Source organism: Gracilinanus agilis, chromosome 3 (assembly GCF_016433145.1).
Source record: "Gracilinanus agilis isolate LMUSP501 chromosome 3, AgileGrace, whole genome shotgun sequence".
NCBI lineage: Eukaryota > Metazoa > Chordata > Mammalia > Didelphimorphia > Didelphidae > Gracilinanus > Gracilinanus agilis.
Genome location: NC_058132.1, coordinates 113859080 through 113882325, shown reverse-complemented (window position 1 = coordinate 113882325; position 23246 = coordinate 113859080). Strand labels below are relative to the sequence as shown.

The following is a 23246-nucleotide window of genomic DNA, read 5'->3' as shown; positions in this document are numbered from 1 at the left end:
CTCTCTCTCTCTCTCTCTGTCTCTCTGTCTCTCTCTCTGTCTCTCTCTCTCTCTCTCTCTCTCTCTCTCTCTCTCTCTCTCTCTCTCTCTTCCCCCCAAACCCCCACTCTTCCTCCCCATCTCCTTGGAGCTTGTCATTGGAGATAAGTAACCAAGAAGAGACAACACATTTAACTCAGAACAGAGAAAGACACACCAAGGACAAACAAGGAAAAAAAACCAGAGGGATACAGAAAGATGGTTATCTAGGGGAGAAAATATCCTTAATGCTTATGACTGTTTGACCCAGAAAAGAACACCAGCTGTTGACTCAAGAAAGAACATCTGGTAACGAGGAGTTTTTAATTTATCCTTTGACAACACATGCTCCCCATGTGCTTGACTATCATACTCTAAGTGCACCCTCCCCCTGGATTATATATGTGCTTATTGGAGAGTATATCCATGGCTTCAGAAGGAGTTGGGGAACAGAACTATTTTAAACCAATTGTTCTTACTATGCCATTTAAGCAAATAATATTTTTTTTTCAAAAGTTGCTTGAAGTGGGGCAGCTGGGTCGCTCAGTGGATTGAGAGCCAAGCCTAGAGACGGGAGGTCCTAGGTTCAAATCCGGCCTCAGACATTTCCCAGCTGTGAGACCCTGGGCAAGTCACTTGACCCCCATTGCCTACCCTTACAACTCTTCCACCTATAAGTCAATACACAGAAGTTAAGGGTTTAAAATTTTAAAAAAAGTAAAAAAAAAAAAAAGTTGCTTGAAGTTACTGAATGATAATCAATGGCTAGTGCATTAGTAGGGAACCATGAGGAATAGTACTAGAACTCTCGGCCTTATGGGCAAATCTCTAGAAATCCAGAAGGGAAGAAGATTCCCAGTGTTTTTACTTCAAAAGCTAGGTCTGCTTTGTTGGTTAGAATAAAGTTTAAAATAGCACTTCCCCTCAACACTTCCTCCACATTTTAAAGAATAATGTTATCATCAAAGGTCTGTTCATGGGGGTTCTCTGCTACAAAAATAAAACCCTTAGTTGTGTTCTGTTTCCTCTTTATTAAAACACAAAATACTTTATTTAGCCTAACATTAATGACCTCCACAGTTTGATTCCAATTTGCCTTTCCAGTTTTTTTTTCTTTCTCTCTCCAGTGTCCCCCACTACTTCCTTTTAGCCATTCTGTCTTCTAGCCAAATTAGCTATTTTGTAAATTCAAAGCTATGCTTTGAACTAGACATTACCTCTGTCATTCATCTCTTTCCAGGGTATGGAACGGACTCTCTCCTCACATAAGCCTTGAAATCTTTCTCTTCTTTCTAAGCTCATCTCATAAACCATATCTGCACTTGCTTCCTCAGCTGAAAATATTGATGTCCTTCTATAACTTCCCTACAGCCCTTTGTCTAGATTTCACCTTCACCCAGTTTGTATGATAGTGATTTATGTTTACTCCATATTGCATAAAATGCAAATTCTTGAGGGTGGGAGCTCCCATTTTTAACCTTTGGCATCCTCAATGCAACCCCTTTGCTATGTCCTTGCACAGTGTACATATGGCTTATTGTAAGCAATTAGTGAATTCTTTGTGGCCAATGGATATCTTGAATATTTATGATCAAATGTTTGTTGACTGATCAGATGAATGAATATTTACTATTGCCTCATACACTTACAAGCTCCTTCAGAGGAACTATGTTTTTCTTGTCTTTGCATCTCTCGTAGCACTCAGTTTAGAGCCTTATATAGAGCAGATATTAGAAAATGTTTTGTTTTCTGTTTTCACTCCAAGTGAATCTTGTTAAAATGTTGCCAGACACATAGAATGTTTGCTTTGTGGATGATTAAGATACAAATAGAATAATTAAATGTATGCTTGATTAATTTTAACAGTACCAAAAAGAGATTATTCATAGACATAATGGCAGATAAAAACCTCTATTAATCCCCAGTTTGTTTACTAGTTATTCCTTTTATTCAGTATTACAAAATAGAATACAAACTCTTGGGGACAGGAACTCTCATATTTTTTTTTCCCTTGGCATCCTCAGTGCATCTAGCCCTGTGCTCTCACATAGCATGTAGCATATTGTAAGCAATAGCAAATTCATTTTAACTGATAAATATGTTGAATTTTTATTATCAAACGTTTGTTGACTGATTAGATGGATAAATGTTTATTATTCCCTTGTACACTTACAAGTTCCTTGATAAGGACTATGTCTTTAGCATCCTGAATGGAGCCTCATATGTGGTAGGTACTCAAAATGTCTTGTTTTCTGTTTATCATCCCTTCTTTTTGCCAACTCACCAGTCCATATTTTCTTTCTCTCATACAGTTTTATCTCTATTCTTCTTCGTGTTCCCTAAATGATTATATACGGTATAGCCTACTACACTAAACCTGCCCCTTTCTCTTGCCCTCCATGCTGTCCATCCCTAGCTATTCAGTGTCAATGGTAAACTAGTTATCATTATCATCTAGTAACACTGATAAAATGTTATATGGAAAAGATGGACCTTTGCTGTTTTGGGAAACGTGGGGTCAATGTCTTATAATTTCGCTAAAGCAATCAAGCTTCCTCCTTTTCAATACTGGGACCCACTCAAAACCTATCTGCATTTTCTAATTCAGATATATGTATTTTTGGACAAATAATTCACTTGCTATGAATAAGAATTTCTGTGGCTATGGGGAGAGTATTGTATGTAGTATTAGGAGTTGGAAGGGCCCAGAAGATACCAAAACAAACATATGAAGGATGACTATTGTGCAAGTATCCATAGCTTTCCTAATCTCACCCTGGGAAGTGGCCAAGACAAGCGTTTATTATACATCTATTTATATGCTAGCAAGACCCATGTACTTCTCTCACCCCACATTTGGGCCCATCCATATCACACTGAAGCCCCATCAGTTCATCCTTCCTCTTTCTGTCCTTTCTATTACAAGCTCATCTCAGATCCTCTACTGAGTTTTGGTAGACTCTAGTTCAAAATGATTCAGCCTTGTGATGTGGCAGTCAAAAAAATTACTAATGAGATCTTGGGCTGCATTAAAAAAGGCAGAGTTTGCAGCAATAGTTAAGGGATAATTTCACTTCTCCATGTACGATAGTTTAAAATAGATATTGATAACCTAGAGATCATAGAGAGGAGGATAGCCAAGATGGTGAAAGGCTACACATCCACATCATAGGAAGATGGTTGCCTAAAGAAGAGAAGACTTGGGGCTGGGCCAGGGTTGGGTATTTAATGATTATACTGCCTACCTCCCAGAGTTTGTTGTAAGGATCAACTGAGAAAATATATTTAGAGTGCTTTGCTAACTTTAAAAATTGTTAGAAATATCAGATATTGCTATTATTTGAGTTGAGTACATACCTTGATCTCTCCCTCACTGTTATTCACACATATACTATTATTGACCCTCATACTTTATTCTATGTGACTGGAACCTATACCTTCTTTTTTATTGCAAAGCTTCTACTTTATCTCAGAAACATCTCATTATGCATTGATACCTTGTGTATTTGTGATCTCATTCAACCATTCTGGAGAGTAATTTGGAACTAGAAAACTGTATACCCTTTGATCCAGCAGTGTCATTACTAGATCTTAAAAAAAGAAAACGACCTATTTGTACAAAAATATTTATTGTAGCTTGTTTTTTGGTAGCAAAGAATTGGAAACTGAGAGATTATTCATCAATTGAGGAATGGCTGAATAAGTTGTTGTATGTGATTATAATGGAATACTGTAGTGCTACGAGAAATGATGAGCAAGATGATTTAGGAAAAGACTTACATGAACTGATACAAAGTGAAATTAGCAAAGCCAGAACCAGAAGAACATTATAAAGTAATAGTAATATTTTTGAAGACCCTAGTTATTCTCAGCAATACCATGATCAAAGAAAATCCCAGAAATGCCTTCTATCTCCAGAGAAAGAACTGATGGAGTTTGAATGCAGACCAAAATATTACTATATTTCACTTTCTTTCTTTCATTTGAGATCTCTTCCACAAAATGACTAATATGTAAAATATTTTTGCATGATTGCAATGTAATTTTACATATGCAATCATGCAAAAACAAGCAAAAAGCAATAAATTGCTTACAAGCTCTTGGAGTGGGGAGGGTGGAAAGGTGAGTAGAAGGAACTCAAAATAAAAAAAAATTGTTAAAAATTATTTTTTCCTGTAGTTGGGGAAATATATTATATTATTTTTTAAAAAGAAGTATCCTATTACCTCTTGTATTTCTTCTACAGCAAAACAGCAGCTTTTATCCCTATGAGGAAAGCAACTATTTTTTACAGAGACCTCTTCCTGATCTCTCCAAATGCAGGTATCCTCTCTCCAGAATGCCTTGCATTTAACTATTTAATATTTATTCTTTAAAAAATATTTATCCTGTATATATTTGTATGTATCATTGACATCCCTGTTAGAACTTATTTATTTAGCAATACCTAATTACCTTATTTCCACTTCTACTACCACAAACAAGATCTTTGAGAACATGGATTGTTTCTTTCTTTGTATTTGTAGCCTCAGTGACTAGTACATAATAGGCACTTAATAAATTTTTATTGATTGACTGATCACCAAGTGAAAATTGCCCTTTGTGTCATAGATACATCAAAATATCTCATTTGTGGTGTTTAGATTTTTAGTATCAAAAGCTGAATTCTACCTCCTTTCGCATAATACTTTCCTCACATTTGGTTCATCTCTTCATTGGAGAAACCACAGGAAAAAAAATGGAGAACTCCAGAGGTAGATTTTTCTATATGCTTCTTATTTAGAATGTCTCTTGAAGGAGTAAATTTCCATGCCATTACACAAAAGCACGAGGATTATTTTAAGGGTCTCTTAAGGGAGGAGAGTGAGGAAGGATCATAAGATCATGAATTTAGAGTTGAAAAGAACCATAGAGATTATCTCATCCAACCAAAACTCGATGAAACTGAGGTCCAGAGACCAGACTTGCCCAATGCTACACAAATACTAAGAAGAGAGTCAACTCAATTGGAAGTGTCTTAGTGGAGTGGGAAGTCTTTGAGTTAGGAGACCTGGAATTTGAAACCTGGCTATGTGATCATGAACAAATTGTTTACTTCCTAATCCTTGGTTTCCTCATCTGTAAAAGGGGGATACTACTACTACTGCCTACTGCACAGAGTTGTTGCATTTTGTTCAGTGTTCTGGTGCCAGAAAGGGAATTCTCTCCTATAAGTCTTTATTCCTACTGCCTGTCCCTTCATCAGTTTCTACCCTCCTAAGTTCTCTTTGGCACATCATGCAGAGGAGGCCTGGGGAATATGTAGTACAGTAATGGATTCTTTGCAAACTGAAAATCCAAAAGGCATCACAAATAATTCTTCGAGTCCTCCAGAGTGTAAAAACTGCACTGTGTTGGATCTTTAATGCAAAACAAAACCTATGCCTGTAGTTTATTTTTCATCATTTCTGCTGCTTGTTGATATGCTGTGTTGAATCAGGGCTCACTAGCAAAAATTACCTTGACCAACCCTGCTTCCTTTTGAGAATTTGTTTCATTTTTCCTGGTTTCAGACACAATTAAGTTTTTTGTTTCCTCTCTAACAATATAGACAATTATTAAAATAAAGAAGAAAAAGTGTGTAACATATTTAGGAATACATTTTCTGTTGATACAGTTCCAAGATTTGGACGAAAAATCTCTTTGTCTTAGTGCAGGCTTAGTCTAGGGAAGAAAACCTCTTAAGAAATTACAAAACGGGAGAGAGTCTGGCACAAATCAATAGGTTCTTCATGGATTTATGGGAAGGATATAGCAGAAGGAGCAGTGGACTGAGAGCCAAGAATCAGAAATTCAAGTCCTGAAGTAACCTTTCCCTCTCCAAGTTTTAATTATCTCATATATAAAATTCATGGACCTAAATGACTTCCCATAAAAATATATAGCTTTCTCTAAAACAGATTTAGGGACTATGGAGGCCTTTTTAAAGCATCATTTCCCCAGTCCCCATTTCTTACTCTCCTTCCCTAAATTAATTTGGCAAATTAAAATAAACAAAAGTACTCAGGTGGAATCTCTTATTCCAGATAAGGTTTACTGATCTTTCCCCCCATAGGACAGTCATAAAATCTTTCTCTTATTTTGAACTTATATTTCTACCTCAGGCTACTAATGAATGTTTTTATAACTTTCATCATGTTTGTAAGGATTCTTTGATGTCTAGTAAGTGCTGAACTCACATAAAAGAGTCTCCTACACTTGTCACATTTAAAAGGTTTCTTTCCTGGGTAGATTTTCTGATGTTGAAGGCCTGAAATGTTGCCCACATTCTTTACCTTTATATATATAGGATTTCATTCTAATATTCTCTCTGATGTCCAGTGAGATATGAGTTGTGGGCAATGAATAAAGGTTTTAAGATTATTTCCAATTTTATTTTTATTTTACTTTATAACATACAGGATGTTATTATTTATTAAATGCTCCAATATTTAAAATATTTGTGAAGTCAAATATGTCACATGGGCATATTCATTGGGGTCCACTGATATAGACTGAAAAGCTCTAGAACAAGGCAAGAGCTTTTTGTCCATTATCGAATTTCCAGGCTGGTAACAAATCTTTTCCAATTAAGCTAGACTTGCCCTCAGACAGTAGTAACATGCAATCCATCCCCAGAACATACTTTATAACTTTTTTCCAGCTTTAGAGAATTGATCAGAGCTCTTGTTCAGGTGCTTTGGAGAGCTCACAATTATCTTCACACCATGATGAAGCATCAGAGTTACTCATTTAATGAGTGGTTGAGAGAGGGGAAGAGGTGAAGGTTTTATCAGGATGGAAAGATTAAGATGAGTCCAGTTAGGTAGGCATTCATCTACTCTGCAATTCAAGGCTTAAAGAACAAAGAAGTTCTTTTCCTTTTTTCCCTGACTGCTTGAGGCTACAGTTCTAATGGTGGCATTTCTGGGCCAAAGAGTACACACAGTTTCTTAACTCTTTGGTCATGGTTCCAGATTGCTTTCCAAAATGGCTGGATCAATTCTTGGGCCACTAAGAATTTAAGTGACTTACCCAAGATCACACAATAGTATTTATTAGGGATGAGATCTGAATCCAGTTTTCTTCTGACATTGAGATCTACTTTCTAAATCCCCATGACTCTTCTCAAATTAATTTCTTAACTTTGATAAACTAACAACCATCAGAGAGTTAGAACTAAACCCAAGAGAGGTGGTTCAGGACCCTGGAGAGAATGGGAAGGGTCATTCTATAGAGATGGTAGGAAACCATAGACCAATTTCTCTACTTTTTATCTGTGATAGCATTGCTCCCAGTGTAGTGGAATAGACCAAACCTATTTATTTTACTTTTTTAAATTTAAATTTAATATTATTAATACTTTTATTTTATTTGTAATATTTAATATATCAATAACATTGATATACAATATAAGAGAAATATTATTCATTAATAAAATGAAATTATATTAATAATTATTAATAAAATAATATTTAATATGAAAATATATCTAAGTAGTTTTTTAAAAAATTCCTAAAGCAGAAGCATTAGTGCCTGGCCAGTTGGACAACTGGGCAGTCATTTCACTTTATGATTAAGTTTTTAAAATCAATTACATTGGTTAAGATTTATAATCTGCCACCTGTGAGTGACTGTGCCTTCCAAGAACTCATTTAAACATTACGACCATGACATGGATTCTTGATTCAGAAGGAAGGGGAAGAATTACGGCATCACACTATGCAGAGTCTTTACATTTCAAGGCAACATTGGCTAAAAGCTCTATTATGAAAAGTATGGGGTACATGATCACATCTTCCTGGAATGTAGGCAGGCACTGATAGCTGTTCCAGGAAGAAGAGGTTTGCTTACATTTCCTCATGTAGGAATTTATTTAATATGATCCTAAATCATAAGGCAGGGGCGGGGAGGGGGTTCTGGTTGGACCTGAGCTGGCATAGGGGCAGGCTGTACCCTACATACTTTCCCTGAACTCCAAATGAAGGGGTTGAGTGTGGCTAAGGCTAGCTGGATGGATACTACCTGCCAATCTTTTGCTATTATCATCAGTGTCTTATAATGGCATGTATGTAGTGCTTTAAGGTTTGCAAAGCATTTTACAAATATCGTCTCATTTTCTCCTCACCAGCTCTGGGAGGTAGGTGCAATTATTATCACCATTTGGAAAAGGGGATAATAAGTATCTGAGGCTGAATTTGAACCCAGGTGCTCCTGACTCCAGGTCCAAAACTCAAATCAACTGTTTCACCTAGCTTCCTGAATCAACCCTTGGTTACATTTTGATCACACATTAAGGATCTGTACATCTTTTCTTCCCCATTAGAATACAAACTTTCAGAGGGCAGGGACTGTCTTGCTCTTGTCTTTGTCATCCTATCATAGTACTTGGTACACAGCAATCATTTAATAAATGCTTCCTGATTAATTGATTTTATTTCTATAAGCACAGACCCTTATCAAAAAATTACTAAACTACTTGTTTTTTAGAGTACATTTACCTAAAAACAGGGAACTGGTATTGCTTAAAAGCAATATTCTTATTTGTCACTTTCCACTTTTGTAGTTTACCAAATGTTAGCAAAAGGTAACACCAGCTGTGTGACCCTGGGCAAGTCACCCAATGCTGTTGGCCTCAGTTTCCTCACCTGTAAAATGAGCTGGAGAAGGAAATAGCAAACTACTCCAGTATCTTCACCTAGAAAAATGGAGTTATGAAAGGATCAGACATGACTGAATTAACTGAATAACAACAAGCAGGATGCCACATGTCCCATTATATTTGACTCTATTTTTTTGTTGTTTCATAGTTTTCACTTTACTCACATTGAGTTGTTCTCACTTTCTTCATGGAGTTTCACTTTCTAAAGGTCATCCCCTGATTCTTTGAATTCTCCATATTTGTTATTTTTTACAGCATAGGAACATTCTTTACATTCAAATGCCATAGTTAGTTAAGTTATTTAATGAGCAATATGCCATGCTAGATAAAGTGCCAGAATTGAGACTTGGATTTGAATCTGGTCTTTGACTATGAAACCATGGGTAAGTCAGTTACATCTCTAAAGTTTCAGTTTTCTTGTGTATAAAAATAAGGGGATTGTAATAAATGACCCTTAAAGTCCCTTCCCAACTCTAAACTTTTAATTTGATGATATTATGATTCATTCTTCAAAGATCAGTTGGGATCACACATTTTTTAAAAGATTTTTTTTGTATCACAATTAGGATATACTACTTTCTAAAGGAAAATTAAAGGAGAAAAATAGCTTTTTCAGACAGAAATATAATGGGACAGGGCAACGTGGGATTTGTTCCATAGTACTGATATTTAGAGAGCCCAGGATATTACTTACATTCTTTTTTTTAATTTAATTTTATATTTAATTTTTCCCCATTTTATATTGTCATGCAAAACATACTTCCCTATTGGTCATCACTATTAAGAGCACACTCACACATAACCAAAACCCCAAAATAAAACCAAGGATACACTGATGTGAAAGACGACTCTAACAGTTCTTCCTCTGGAGGTGGATAGCATTCCCCATTATATGTCTTTCAGTATTGTCCCAGATCATTGCACTGATGAGAGTAGCCAAGTTTTCACAGATGATCATCGTCCAATATTGCTGTTTCTATGGACAATATTCTCCCAGTTCTGCTTATTTCACTCTGCATCAGTTCCTGCAGATCTTTCTATTACTTATATTTATTAGCAGGCTAGAAGCAATTGAATTTAGATTCTAGAACAGCAAACTATTCATTTCCTTCCTCTTCCTTTTCCTCATTTCTCCTTGGGTGAATAGGTGACAAGAATAATTTGTTTTGACATCCATGGCGTTGTCTGAAGCAAGTGCTGCAGAGTGCTTAGAATCTGGTCAGACATCAAAGACACCAAGGTTATCCAGTGCATCCTGGACCATCATAAGTCATCCTGACTTTTCTCTTGTCCCTGGACTTTGATGACTCAAGAAGAGAGGGTGAGGCCGATGATTTATTATTTGGGGAATTCCGCCTCACAATTCATGGGCAAGCCAAGATACCACTCATCAGGATGTCACTGGTCCTCTTTGAAAACCAAGGATGAAAAACAATAACCCCTAGCGAGGTCCATTCTCATGTAGTCCTACCTTATTCTTCCCGAAAGGTGCTGACCTCCCTCACAACATTATTGTCCCAAAGTCCCTTTTTTATAGTGTTCTTTTATGGAAGCACATCCTCCTCCAAAAAATTGTATGTCTTAAGAATATAGATGAAAGTGTGCTTTTCATGTTATTCTTTCCTTGTGCCAAAATGGCTAGTGATAACTTGCCTTGCAGATGACAATAATACTTTCTCTTCTTACCTTATAGCTATCTCCTTGTTATAACAAAGTGTGCAGAAACCTTAGAGGAGTAAAGAAATAGGCTATCATGGATTTTAGTCATATTACTATTTATTTAAACCCCCGAATCTCTGATTTTACGAGTATGGATAGGTTAAAGATTCCAGCTCTCTTTTACCTTAGTAGACAATCTCCATGAGTTACAACAGCTGAGAAATTCATCTGCTGTCAATCATCCTGGTGATACGGCTGGGCAAGACTTTCTTCATGGATGCAGCATTGTTCTGGAAGTCGGCACTGATGCCATTTCTTGATCTAGTCTGTGGCAGTCTAAGCTGTGACTGACATCACAGATGCACTAATCAACCCAAGGCATCTGACTCGTCCCAGCCCACCAACCCCAGGGAAAATCCTTCAGCAAATTATATCCATGTGGTAATCGCTTTTGAATAATGGATCCAGTTTAAGTTGCTGCCACCAAAATCAATTTGCCTTCTTTAGAAATCAGCTCTCTCATTTTAAATGATTATGCCTCTTTCTTTCTCTGGTGAAGTAGAAATGACAACTCATTTGGATTGGAGATTTGGGGAGGGAGAAGGGGAAAGATTGGCTTATTGTCATGAAGGTCAACAGAATGAGTTGCTGTCTCTTCTCCTTGCTAATTGCAATCTTTCTAATGCAATCTTTTTGAGAAAAAAAAAACAAAAAAAAAAAAACAAAAACAACTGTGAGTGAGAAGAAGCATTCATTTCAACTTTTTTGAAGACAATGTACCTTTACTGAAAATACATCATCTGGCAGATGGAACACCCAAATAACCCATGGTTCCTTGTGTGCCATTTGCTAAGAGCTGATGTTCTAATGGAATTATAAAGATCATAAATTTAACACTTGAAGGGACAGTAGGGGTCACCCTTAATTTTACAGATGGAGAAACTGAGGTCCACTGACAGTCTTGCCTGAAATCATACAATAATAAATGACAAGACCAATATTTGAGTAGTTTCCCTAGTTATAAATAAAATCTAGTTATTTTGTCCCTGAATTTGCTGCCTCCTCTAAAAATAAGGCAACCATGTGTTATCCATTCCTTCACAAACACTCTTTAAAATTAAAATTAAAAGCCATATCCACTGCTGACTACTCAGCTCCTTTCATTCTAGCACTGATCCAGTACACCATTTTGTCAAGGCCAACAAGGAGAGCAAATGGGCCCAGTGAGCCAGGTTTAGCTGGCAAACACAGACCAGAATAAAAACTTAGGATACTTTGGTTCACTTTTCTGTTTTAAAGTGCTAGAAATATTTTTGAAAGTTCCTTAGAGCCCTCAGGTGTTTTTTTTCTATGCTTACGATGTGCCTAGTCTGATGAGAATCATGATTTTTCTCAAGAAATCATAGAATCTGAAAGATTCTGTAGGCCAAGCCTACCTGTCCCTACTTCTTTGATTTGATTTTTCTGTTTCTTCTTAATCCTACCTTCATTCTGTGAACTTGAGTGGAGCCTCTTGAGTCTAATTTAGCTTTGGACTTTGACTTTTATTTTTTAACTCAGGATTTTAATCCTAAAATTAGCTCCACTGTAGCTGCTCCAAGGGAAGGGCAGAATCCTTCTTGGACATATTTTTTAGACTCCCAATGTTCATCTTAAAGATTGCTAACACTGAATACATGACCACTCCACAGACATAGCTAGCATTTATATAGTGCTACAGAAATTCCAAATTTTTGTCCAAGGGAAAAGAGGCCTGGCCCTCACTCCTACCTCTACCCTCTACTTGTCTCATTCTTCAGTTGGCCCTTTAAACACACAATATCATGAAATTCTTAGCAATAAAACAAATGTCACATTAAATTATATTTTGAAATTATTACAATCTTAGGTTATGAGCTGGTTTATAATGAACAATTTACTATCCTCATTGATTATACATCATTAATGCATATAAGTTACTTTTAGAACTTAAAACAGACTTCAGCATAGAGTACATTTCTTGCATTAACTCTGCAAAACAAGATTCTATTTTTAATGCTAAACACATCTTTCTCTGAGAAGGGGCACTGCATAGAGGAATGAGGCCTAGATATCAAGCTAGTTCTCTTGATTGCTAGACCAACCAACATTCTTTACAGAAAAATACCCCATCACATACAAAATATGAATTTTTGGGTTTAAATCACAATACTGATGTTAACTAGCTGCACGGCCTCATATAAGCCACTTATCCTCCCTAAAGCCTCAGTTTCTTCATCTATAAAATGGGGCATATTATGCAAGCAATACCCCACAGATTTGTTGTAAGGAGAACACTTTAAAAATTGCCAAGTGCATGAGATTATTAATTTGTAGCACAGGTCCTACTTAGCTCTATGGAAAAGTGAGAAAACCCCCTCTCTAAGATGCAAGAGAATCATATTGATTGTTTGTAGCCTATTTTGAGTCATTTATGTATTTTCTATGTTGATTATAGATTCTCGCAATTCCTCTTAGATTTCTGAATTATGTGTGGAGTGAAATAAAGACTATTCTATGTCAGGTAAATGTATTTGCATCCTTGAGAACTTGTATGAAAATTGGTGATCCATATTTGTAAAATTATAGTGTGACTGTGGGAGTCAATGCTTGGAGCATGGACACATATTCCTTGTGTGATTCTAATTTAAGCAATCATTTAGAAAACTAGGAGATCCTATTTCTGGGATTGGGTGACTGAGGAGCTTGTCCTGTATAATAATGAAGGGTTTTCCCAATAAGCTGCTGAGCCAAAATAATTTATTAGTTATGGGCTGCTGAGTCAGAACTCAGTAGGTATATGAAAGGGGCTACTCTTTCCATCCTTCTTTTTGAGAGAGGCAGTACCATTTTGAGAAGTTTCCAAGAGTGGGGCTGGGGAAGAGGAAGCTGCCTTCTCTTCCACACAGACATGGTCACCATGAGCCCATGGATGGCTTTCCCCATATCTCTTGTGTTAGTTCTTCCAGGGAGTTTGACTAGTGGTCTCCTGTGATGGAGTGTCCAGGCAACCTTGTGAATTCTGAAAGATCCAAATATCATGGAAGGCCTATGAGTCAAGGGCCAATGCATCCATTGGAGCAATGGCAGCCAATGGCAGTGTGTGCATTAGGAGCAAAAGGAAATATAAAGGCTAAATGGAAACAAAGCAATAATCATCTGAGGAAGGGCAGCTTTGAAGAGCATGATCCCATGTGCAAGAGAAATACTCTAGTTATAAGTCTGAAAAAGGTTCCAACCCTCAGAGCCCAAAGAGCCACAACTAAAGGCAACTTCAATAGAGACTCTACCAAGGCTGAAAGGGATTTCCAGGATCAAGAGTTGTTGTGTCCTATGCCACTTATTCTCTATATTCATGGCTAATGACTATTATGCTCAAGTTTGAACCCACTCTTCTTGTGGACAGAACTACTCAATTTTTTTGTAGGAGAGTGAAGCCAAGTTTAAGGGGGGAAATATATTACACTAAATGTTCTTGCCATTAATGGTTCTTGCCCTTTTTTACTCAAAGAGGACCCAAGTGACATCACTGGTGATGTCTTTTTTTTTTTTTTAGTTGGATTTAAGCGAGGCACAATTGCACAAAGCAGTCAGCCTCACTCTCTCTTCCAGTAAGTTCAGTGGCAAGACAAAAATCAAGATGAATGTTTGACTTAGAATGCAGAGGAAAGCCTTGTTTTGTTTTGTTTTGTTTTTCAATATCCTTTATTAAGTTACCCTCTGGTGGACTGTGAGTACAAGATAAGGGAGTGAGCCCAGAATGTGTGTTAACACTAGATATGGGCTGTTTACATGCTTTCCCCCTGGAGATTTCCCATAGTAAATTCTGGGTGGAATTTAAGGATCCAAAGAGTGACTTTGGGAAGCTTGGGGAGGCAGTTATTCAATAAGATTAAACCTGTTCCATGTGAGCACTGAACATAGTGTCCCAGTCCACAGGCTATATGTAAATATAGTTTATACTCCCTTCTATCTTCTCTCTGGCCCCCTTCTCCACGCATCCCATGAATTCTCTATTAAAAGAGTAGACAAGAACCATAAACCACATATTGAAATATTTGGAGGACATAAAAATAACCAAATAAATAAAAGGGAAAACCAAGCACTAGAATTATTTTTTAACACTATTACGCCTCATATGTAGAAGGATGCAATCTCCTTCTGGTTTTAATAGGGAAGGGAAAGGAACATTCCTTGGAAAACACATTCTGAGATGATTAGGTTATAATTGGAACACCAATCACGGCTCTGTCTCCCAGCAACTTGTGTCTCACTGCCTGATGTCTATGTCTTTTCTGAACTCTCTTGGCCTCGTCCTAGAGCTAACCTTTGTAACCTGGGAAGTATTATATGGGGCAACTAGTACTATATGAGGCAGAGTGGATAGAGTACTAAGCCTGGAGTGAGGAAGACTCTTTCTCCTGAGTTCTAATCTGACCTCAGACACTTACTAGCTGGGTGACCCTGGGCAAGTCACTTACTTCTGTTTGCCTCAGTTTCTCATCTATAAAATGAACTGGAAAAGGGAATGGCAAATCACTCCAATATCTTTGCAAAGAAAACTCCAAATAGGGTCACAATGATTTGGATGTGATGAAAAACAACCAAGTGAGAACCACAAAGTATTATATAAGTATGAGAACATAGGACAGGTCCCATGGGACTCTTCAGAAAAGTGAGACCCAGCAGAGATGTAAAAGAATTGTATCAATTTACATGGATTATTTTGAGTTATTGTCTACATTGTTTATAGGCTGCCTGAGTTCAGTTAGTCTTCTGAATTTTCTGTAGGGTGAAAAAAAAAAAGACCAGCCACAGTGGCTACTTTGATTTAACAGCCATCAACTGCTAAAACTCAATTCAACTCTCTCTCTATTCACTACTTTGATGCCAAATTGCTGCTGACATCTACTTTAAGCTGTCATCTACAAGGGGTTCTTCTTCCCCTTGGAGCAAAAGTGTTACCACTTTCTTGAGATTGGCTGGGAAAACATAGTTCCAGGGCCTGAACTGACACATTTATCTCTTTTAATAGAAAGGCCCAGTGCAACCAACAGCTTAAAAGAGTTTCTTGAGAAATTATCAAGCCCCCCGCCCCCACCTTTCTTTTTTCTTTCTTGGTCATCAATACCTTCTCTCTTCATGTGCTCCTTCCCCATGGCAAATACCCTAATCCTCATTCTCAACTAAGTTAGGATGAATGAATTCCTCTTAACCCCCATCAAGCCCAAGCATTTAGTGTGTAAGCACATAAATTGCCTTGGTGCTTAGAGAAAAGGAGCCATCAAAATTTTTTTTTAAACCTTTACCTTCCATCTTAGAATCAATGCTGTGTATTGGTTCTAAGGCAGAAGAGCAGTAAGGGCTAGGCAATGGGGGTTAAGTGACTTCTCCAGGGTGTGAAATCAGATTTGAACCCAGAACCTCTGGTCTTCTAGGCCTGGCTTTTGGTCCATTGAGCCACCTCGCATCCTCCAGGCATCCACTGTGGCCCTGAATTTTTGCCCATCTGGCAAATCTCAGTTTCCTTCTCAGTTATTAAATAAAAGGCTGCTTTATTATTATTTTTTTAGTATTCATGTTTCATTGTATTGGCCAGAGAATTTGTACTATCAATTATTTGCATTAATAAAGGAGATAATCACTTCCTACTTAGAAATTATTTTTTTATGCCTCTCTTTTGTTCTGTAACCAGAGTGCCTAAGTTTCTGGTGCCCTCAAAGAAGGCTCTGACTATAGATTTCCATGAATGGTCAGGAATGAACCTTGTAAAATACAAAGATAAAGGCCAGGTCAGAAGGATTCTGAGAACCTTTCTCCATCCTTTTATGCCTCCATTTCCCAGCTGTGGAGTATTGTAGTAGAATAGAGAGGACTGGCTATCTGGAGGGGAATCCTATATCTAGCACCTAACTCTGTGTCCCTGGGCCTCTTACTATGACCTCTCTGACCAATAGTTTTCTCAGCTGTAAAATAAGTACAAGAACGCTCAGTTTGTTTCACATTGTTATGAGGATCAGACAAGGTAATGAATGCACAAATACTATGGAAGATAAAAGGACTGTGTGGGAACTATTATTATTAGAGACAGTATTTTGGCCTCCTTTCTGGGTGCCCAGTTGGTGTTGACATCTAGTCATGTCCGACTCTTCATGATCCTCTTTGGGTTTTTTTTTTGGCAAAAATATTGGAATGATGTGCCATTTCCTTTCCCAGTTCATTTTTACAAATGATGAACTAAGGCAAACAGGGTTAAGTGACTTATCTGGGATCACACAAAGGAGCCACATCTAAGTTTGGATTTGTACTCAGGAAGACAAGACTTCAGGCCCAGCAATCTGTCCACTTTACCATCTAGCTGCCCCCTAAGGGTCCAGCATCTTCATTCTTCTTCCTGTTTGCCCAGAGCACTCTGTGGGTGAGGCACTCCATGGGTTTGGCCTCCCTGGACAATGAAGGCTAGTAGAAGGTGCCATAAGAATTCCTTTTAATATTGCTTTTTTACAAATGAATATGTTTTCAATTCCAGAAAATTCTATCTATGGCACTTTAGAATTTGTCTTAGGATGAGCACAGACTCAAGTGTGGCATAGTGCAGAGATTCCTGGATTTGAAGCTGGAGAACCTCTTAACTTTGTCATTGATTACTTCCATCACTTGGCCAAGTCATTTGACCTCCCATACTTTGGTTTCATTCTTCTGTAAAACAAAGGGGCTGATGTCTCCCAAGTACCAGTGATAAAGCTGATGTTACCTACCACTTAAAAGAGAGATGATAGGGTTAAGATGCCTGTGGAGACACACATTTTTGGATCTTCTCAAAATGGGAATTTGTTTTGGTTGACTAAGTGTATTTTCCACAAGGTTTTTTCCCCTTTCTTTTCATTGGTGGAAGAGGAAGGAAAAAGGAGAGGGCTAGGGATAAGATCTCCCTACTCCTTACCTCCTCCTAGAAGAGATGAGAACAGAAATATTTCCAGAGGGAATTTCAGGCAAGCTGGACAGTTTTGAAAACTAATTGTATAATTTATTGTATACTTTAAAAGAAAAGAAAGAACTACATCCCTGAGATAGTTTCATGTGTAATTCATTCTTTAATGTTTTTGGAAATGTTTATTTCATTTAGTTTTGTAGAGTACAGAATTTAAAAAAATAAATTAACAAAATCAAAGGAATGATCAAGATGATTTCCAGCTGTAATTCATGATCTGTAATCCAAAGTGTTACTTTGAAAACTCAAAGTCTTCATAGGTTCAATTCTTAAATCTTACTTTGGGTATACCAATGTTTTTTTTCCCTTTCTGCTGAGAAGATTCTCTTTCCTCCCCTTATCACTTTCCTGACCTGAGTCCTCTTCTCCAGGAACCCTATTCTCTGTTGTTATCATCCATTCAAGGTTGACAGTAGGAGATCTTAACATTTCTGTGTGTCATAAACCCCTGTGGCCATCTGAAGAAATTTATGGACCCCTTCTCAGAAGAATGTTTTTAAATACGTGAAATAAAATACATACAATTACAAACAAAACCAATTATATTGAAAGACAGTTTCTAGAAAGTAAGATTGGCCACTTGCAATTGAACAGTGGATCAAATAATGACAGCAATTTTAAAGTAAAGGTCAGAATGAATATTATTTCAAGATATTTGTAGCAACTGAAATGTATTATGAACACATCAATTATTTTTGTTGCTGAAAAAGTCACAGATACCACTAGTGCTACTCTGTGGTTTGTTGCTTACGTTAATGATGGAAGGAAATGCTGAATTTCAGTTAGAGGTTAATGAAAATAAAGATGCCAATTTTTTACCATCCAAGTTCATGGACTCCCTGTGGCTCTGTGGACTCTATGTTAAGAATCTCTGGTGTAGCCAGGACCTGCCTGAGGAGGAATAGACTGGACTAGTACAATAAATTCTAAGGTGAATCTGATTCAGAGTAGAATTCCTCCTATTTCAGTGTACTTTGCATGCTTGGAGATTGGAGCTGCACAAATATGTCACTCCAGGGACACATAGATAACTGGGAAACTCCATGTTTACCACAATGGGAAAAAAAGTCCACCATTTCTTCCTGCTTCCCCCTGGCTTATTTGCTTAGACCACCACCACATACTTCTCCCTTGTTTATTGTTGTTGTTGTTGTTGTTCAGGTGCTTTTCAGTCAAGCCTAATTATTCATGACCCCATTTGAATTTTTCTTGATAAGATACTAGAGTGGTTTGCAATTTCCTTCTCCAGCTAATTTTACAGATGAGAAACTGAAACAAATAGGGCTAAGTGACTTGACCAAGGTCACACAGCTATTAAGTGTTTGAGGCTAAGATGATGAAGCTTTAGGACTCCTGACCCAGCCCTCAATCCACTGAGCCATCTCGATGCTCCACTGCTTGGTTACTTCCATGAATAAATCAGTGATCCAAGAGAAGACTAGATCTGTTCTCCGTTTCCCTCTCTTAAATGCTCTAGCTTACCACATCTCTAAGAGAAAGTGTTTTTTTTCCCTAGCCTAATCAACCCTTGCCAGTGCTGAATTTTCCCTTGGTGGAAGCATCCTTGGAAGCCTCCAGTAGGCTTAATTTCTTTCCATGCTCTACTTTTCATACACTTATTCCCAGGTCTTCCCCTCCCTCAACCTCCTCTTTTCTCTGAAGTCTGCTGGGTAAGAGTAAACTCATTTGATTAAACTAATTTAGGTTAATGGATTACTCCTCCCAGGGAACACATATCCATCTTGCCACGAGCCTTTGGGAGATAATATTTTAACCCATTGGGCGTCATCATAATGGGCATTCCAGTAGGCTAGAAGGGAAACACTTTGAAACAGTAATTCCTGTTATGTTTTTTTCTTCATTAAAAAAAGTTTCAGAGATGTTTTTTAATTTTTCTATCCTAATCATTCCTGAGTGCACAATAGGGCTTTATGTATCTTTTAAAGCAACCATTTGAGCAGAAGGACAACAACCCTTGTCTCTACAACCAGAAATTTAAACACTGAGTATTGAGAAATCCATCAACATCTAGTGGTCCTCAAGGCATTGGGAGCCACATATGTCATCCATTAATGTTGCTTTACCATATAAGCAGCAAATATTTCTGTTATGTTTAAAATCTTCATTTCTCAATTGAAATCCATAAAGATGAGCCCTTCACGAAGATATATCTTTTTTGTTTGTTTTTCTATAAGTAAGCAGTGTATATGTAAATTTTGCTTATATTTTAGATTTTTAAAATCTTTATCATCACTCAGTCCCTAGTCAGAAAACCTAAGTTCAAGTCTCAGTAGCAATTTATTTGCTGTATGATTTTGGAAAATTACACATACATATACATATGTATATATGCATTATATATCTGTATATATGTATATACACACATATCTTTATACCATATGTGTACGCATGTGTGCATCTACACATACACACAATATACATATGTACACATATGTGTTCATTTCCTAGAAAACTATAAAACAATATTTCAAATGTATAGAATATGTTCTTCAAATCAAGCCTAGAGTGAAATTATTGTCTAACTTTGTCTCTAGGTGAGTATCTTAAAAATAGTCTTAAAGGTCAAACTATTTGTCTAGTTACATAGCTAGTAATCATCAGAGGTAAGACTTAAACTTTAGTCTCTTAACTCTCTTGCCACATTTCCAAATAAATAAAACTAAGAATTTCTTTGTCACAATGAGGTTATATGTACACGTTTTACATGTTTTACATAAACATGAAGTTCTCTTATAAATCCCATTGTTATTATTTAGTCATTTCAATCTTGTCCAACTCATTGTGACTCCACTTTACAGTTTTCTTGGCAAACATACTGGAGTAGTTTGTCACTTCCTTCTCCATCTCACTTTATGAGGATGAGGAAACTGAGGCAAAAAGAGTTAAGTGACTTTCCCAGGAAGACACAACAAATAAATTTCTGAAATCAGATTGGAACTCAGGTCTTCCTGACTCTAGGGTAGTGCTCCATCCACTCTGCCACTGAGCTGCTCACTATTATAAATATACACTATTATTATAATAAACCACTTTTCACATATATGCATTGCTCTGTAATAGTCTTGTTTTTAAAAGAATTAAAAGTTATGCCCTAGTTTTTGTTCCTGTCTATTATGGCCTCACAATGATGGCCATTCGCCCCACCGAACAGGAGCATACTATTTATTATCACTTGGAACTGAATTTTCTCCCAGCAGGTAAGCTGGTAATAAATGATTGTGTATGCTTAGTTTTCTTTCCAGAAGAGTCAGCCTCCACAAACAGCAATAAATCTTTGCATCTTCATTCATCTCACACTTTCCATCCAGAGGTTTACTAAGGCAGCATCCCAGGGGAGTACTAAGCCCTGAGGATAAAACTGAAGGCAAATTTGGGAGTGAGATTCCTAACGGAGAAGCCATTTGATTCTCTGGGGGCAGAAGGTCCAAGATAGTCTTTGAAATGCCAATGGTGAAGATTATATCCTTATCTAGGATCAGAGATTTAGAGCTAGAAGGTACTTTAGATCCATTGGAGCTCAACTCCCTTGTTTTATAGATTGGAAGAGACTAAAATTGGTTAAGTGATTTGTCAAGGATCCTGTAGCTTGTTAGTATATGAGGCAGGATTTCATATCCTGACTCCAAACCCAGTGATGCTCTCCAAGATGCCTTGAGCACGTTTGGTTCATGGGTTCTTTATCTTTTTCTGTCCTGGACAACTTTGGCTGTCTAGTGAAACCAATGGAATAAGTCTTGGGTCTTAAAAAATACTTCATGAATTTGTATGTCCCCCTTGAAGAGGGGCCATGCTGATCTTCTCTGTATTTTTCCATTATTATATATGTGCTGCTGAAATGAACACTTCTCATGTTTTCAGAATCATAAAAAAAATGCATTAGATTGTAAGGAAACCAATAAAAAGAAATATATGTATATATCTACAACCAGACAGATTAATATATGGATATATACATATATGTGAACACATGTATGTTTCTTCATAAATGTATTAAAACTTCATAGATTTTAGGTTAAGAACCTTTGCTTTGGCTAATACAATTGACTAAATTCTAGGTCATAATGGGGCTGTAGCTTCCTGAATTAGTTCTCATCATATTCTCTGAATTTTAGTATTTCTTTACTCCTTTAAGGATCAGTAATTCCACTGATGTGTATATGAGCATTGCCTCTTTGTATGTGAGAATGGACACCATTCTCTTTTTTTAATTTCATTTATTTATTTTTAAAATATTTGTCCATGTTTACAGGATTCATTTTCTTTCCCTCCTTCTTCCCTCCCCACTCACAGAGCCAACAAGCAATTGATGGACACCATTTTCAACCATCAACCTTTATGAGCAAATTTCTGATGATTTGCTTCTTCAAACACAGTCTCCTACTGAACACATACCTGGAACCTCTCCAGTTCTTCAGAGTAGAGTCTGCCAGAGCTTGTGATCCATTGACACAATCTTTGAAAGCAGCTCACCTCCACACCTCAATGAGACATCAGGAAAGAGCTTCAGTGCATCTTCCCTTTGAGAGGCCTTATTTATTTTTTTAGTTTGTTCAAGATGTCTTTTGCAATGTTTAAAAGACATTCTACTTATATATTTATATTCATGTAATTCAAATAATACACTTTTCCCAAGTCTTTTAGTAAATGATGCTCCAGAATTTACATCCTATTTCATGAATTCTGTCCTCATTAACTAATATTTCTGAGCTTGGTTTTAGATAAGAGGAAACTAAGATAAAATCATAGAGATTCTTTTGGTTTGTTCAAATTCTTCCTCTGAAATTGGGTTGTTTAACTTCTTTGTTTCACATTAAGTTAATTGAAATATTTTACATTTTTATAAATATTCATTTTTCACTTAAACTGTTGGTTTTGCTGACATGTATTGGGGCAAAATAGTTTTTTAAAACATCCCTCTCTATTCTGTGGTGATCTAAATATATCTAGAATATTTTGTTCAGTTCCATATACCATATTTTAAATCAAGAGTATTAATAATATGGAAGGTGTAAAAAAAACCAAACCCATGAAAAATGAATCCAAAGCCATGATAGAGAAGAACAAGTAAAATGAAAAGATGTTCAATCTGGAGAAGAAAGACTTGGAGGCGGCATGATGGCTGTTTTCCTATACTGAAGGGCTATCCTGTGGATTCTACTTGGTTCCACTTGCCCCCAGAGGGCAACATTACAGAGAGAGAGGGATTAAGTTTACTATTAGCAAAAATTTTCTGATTATTTGAGCTGTCTAAAAGTAATTTGGGGGGCAGCTAGGTGTTTTTGGATAGAAAGCCAGACTAGAGATGGGAGATTGTGGGTTCAAATCCAGTTTCAGACATTTCCTAGCTATGTGATCCTGGACAAATCACATAACCCCAATTGCCTACCCCTGACTGCTCTTCTGCCTTGGAAAAATACCTATGATCAATTCTAAAACAGAAGGTAAAAGTTTTTTTTTTTTAAAGTGATTTAGGAAGTAGTGAATTCCCCATAGCTGGAAGCTTCAAATGGAGCCTATTTGTTGGGGAGACCATGGAAGGGCTTCATATTTTAGATATGAGATGGATTAGATGACCTCTCAGGTTGCTTACAATTCTGGAAGACCAGCCTTGTATAAGAAGACAGCAATTAAGTCAGGCCTTGAAGAAAGGAGGATTTTGGTGCTGGGGGAGAAGAAATGTTATGACTCTCCTGCTTCTTTTCTTTGCTTTAGTCAAATTAAATGCCTCCCTGTAATGCCTCATAATACTCATGATAACTTCCAATATTCCACACATGGGTTCACTCAGCTACTCTTTAATGCCTAAGGCAAAAAATGACAGCTACTTTGACCCAGCCTTCCCCACAGGAACCTCAGATC

At 37.0% G+C, this 23246-nt stretch overlaps 1 pseudogene; it reads right to left on the bottom strand.

Annotated features, from left to right (window-relative positions):
* Positions 1-21130: 21130 nt before the first annotated feature.
* Positions 21131-21230, bottom strand: LOC123243403 (annotated as a pseudogene).
* Between the last annotated feature and the right edge of the window lie 2016 nt (positions 21231-23246).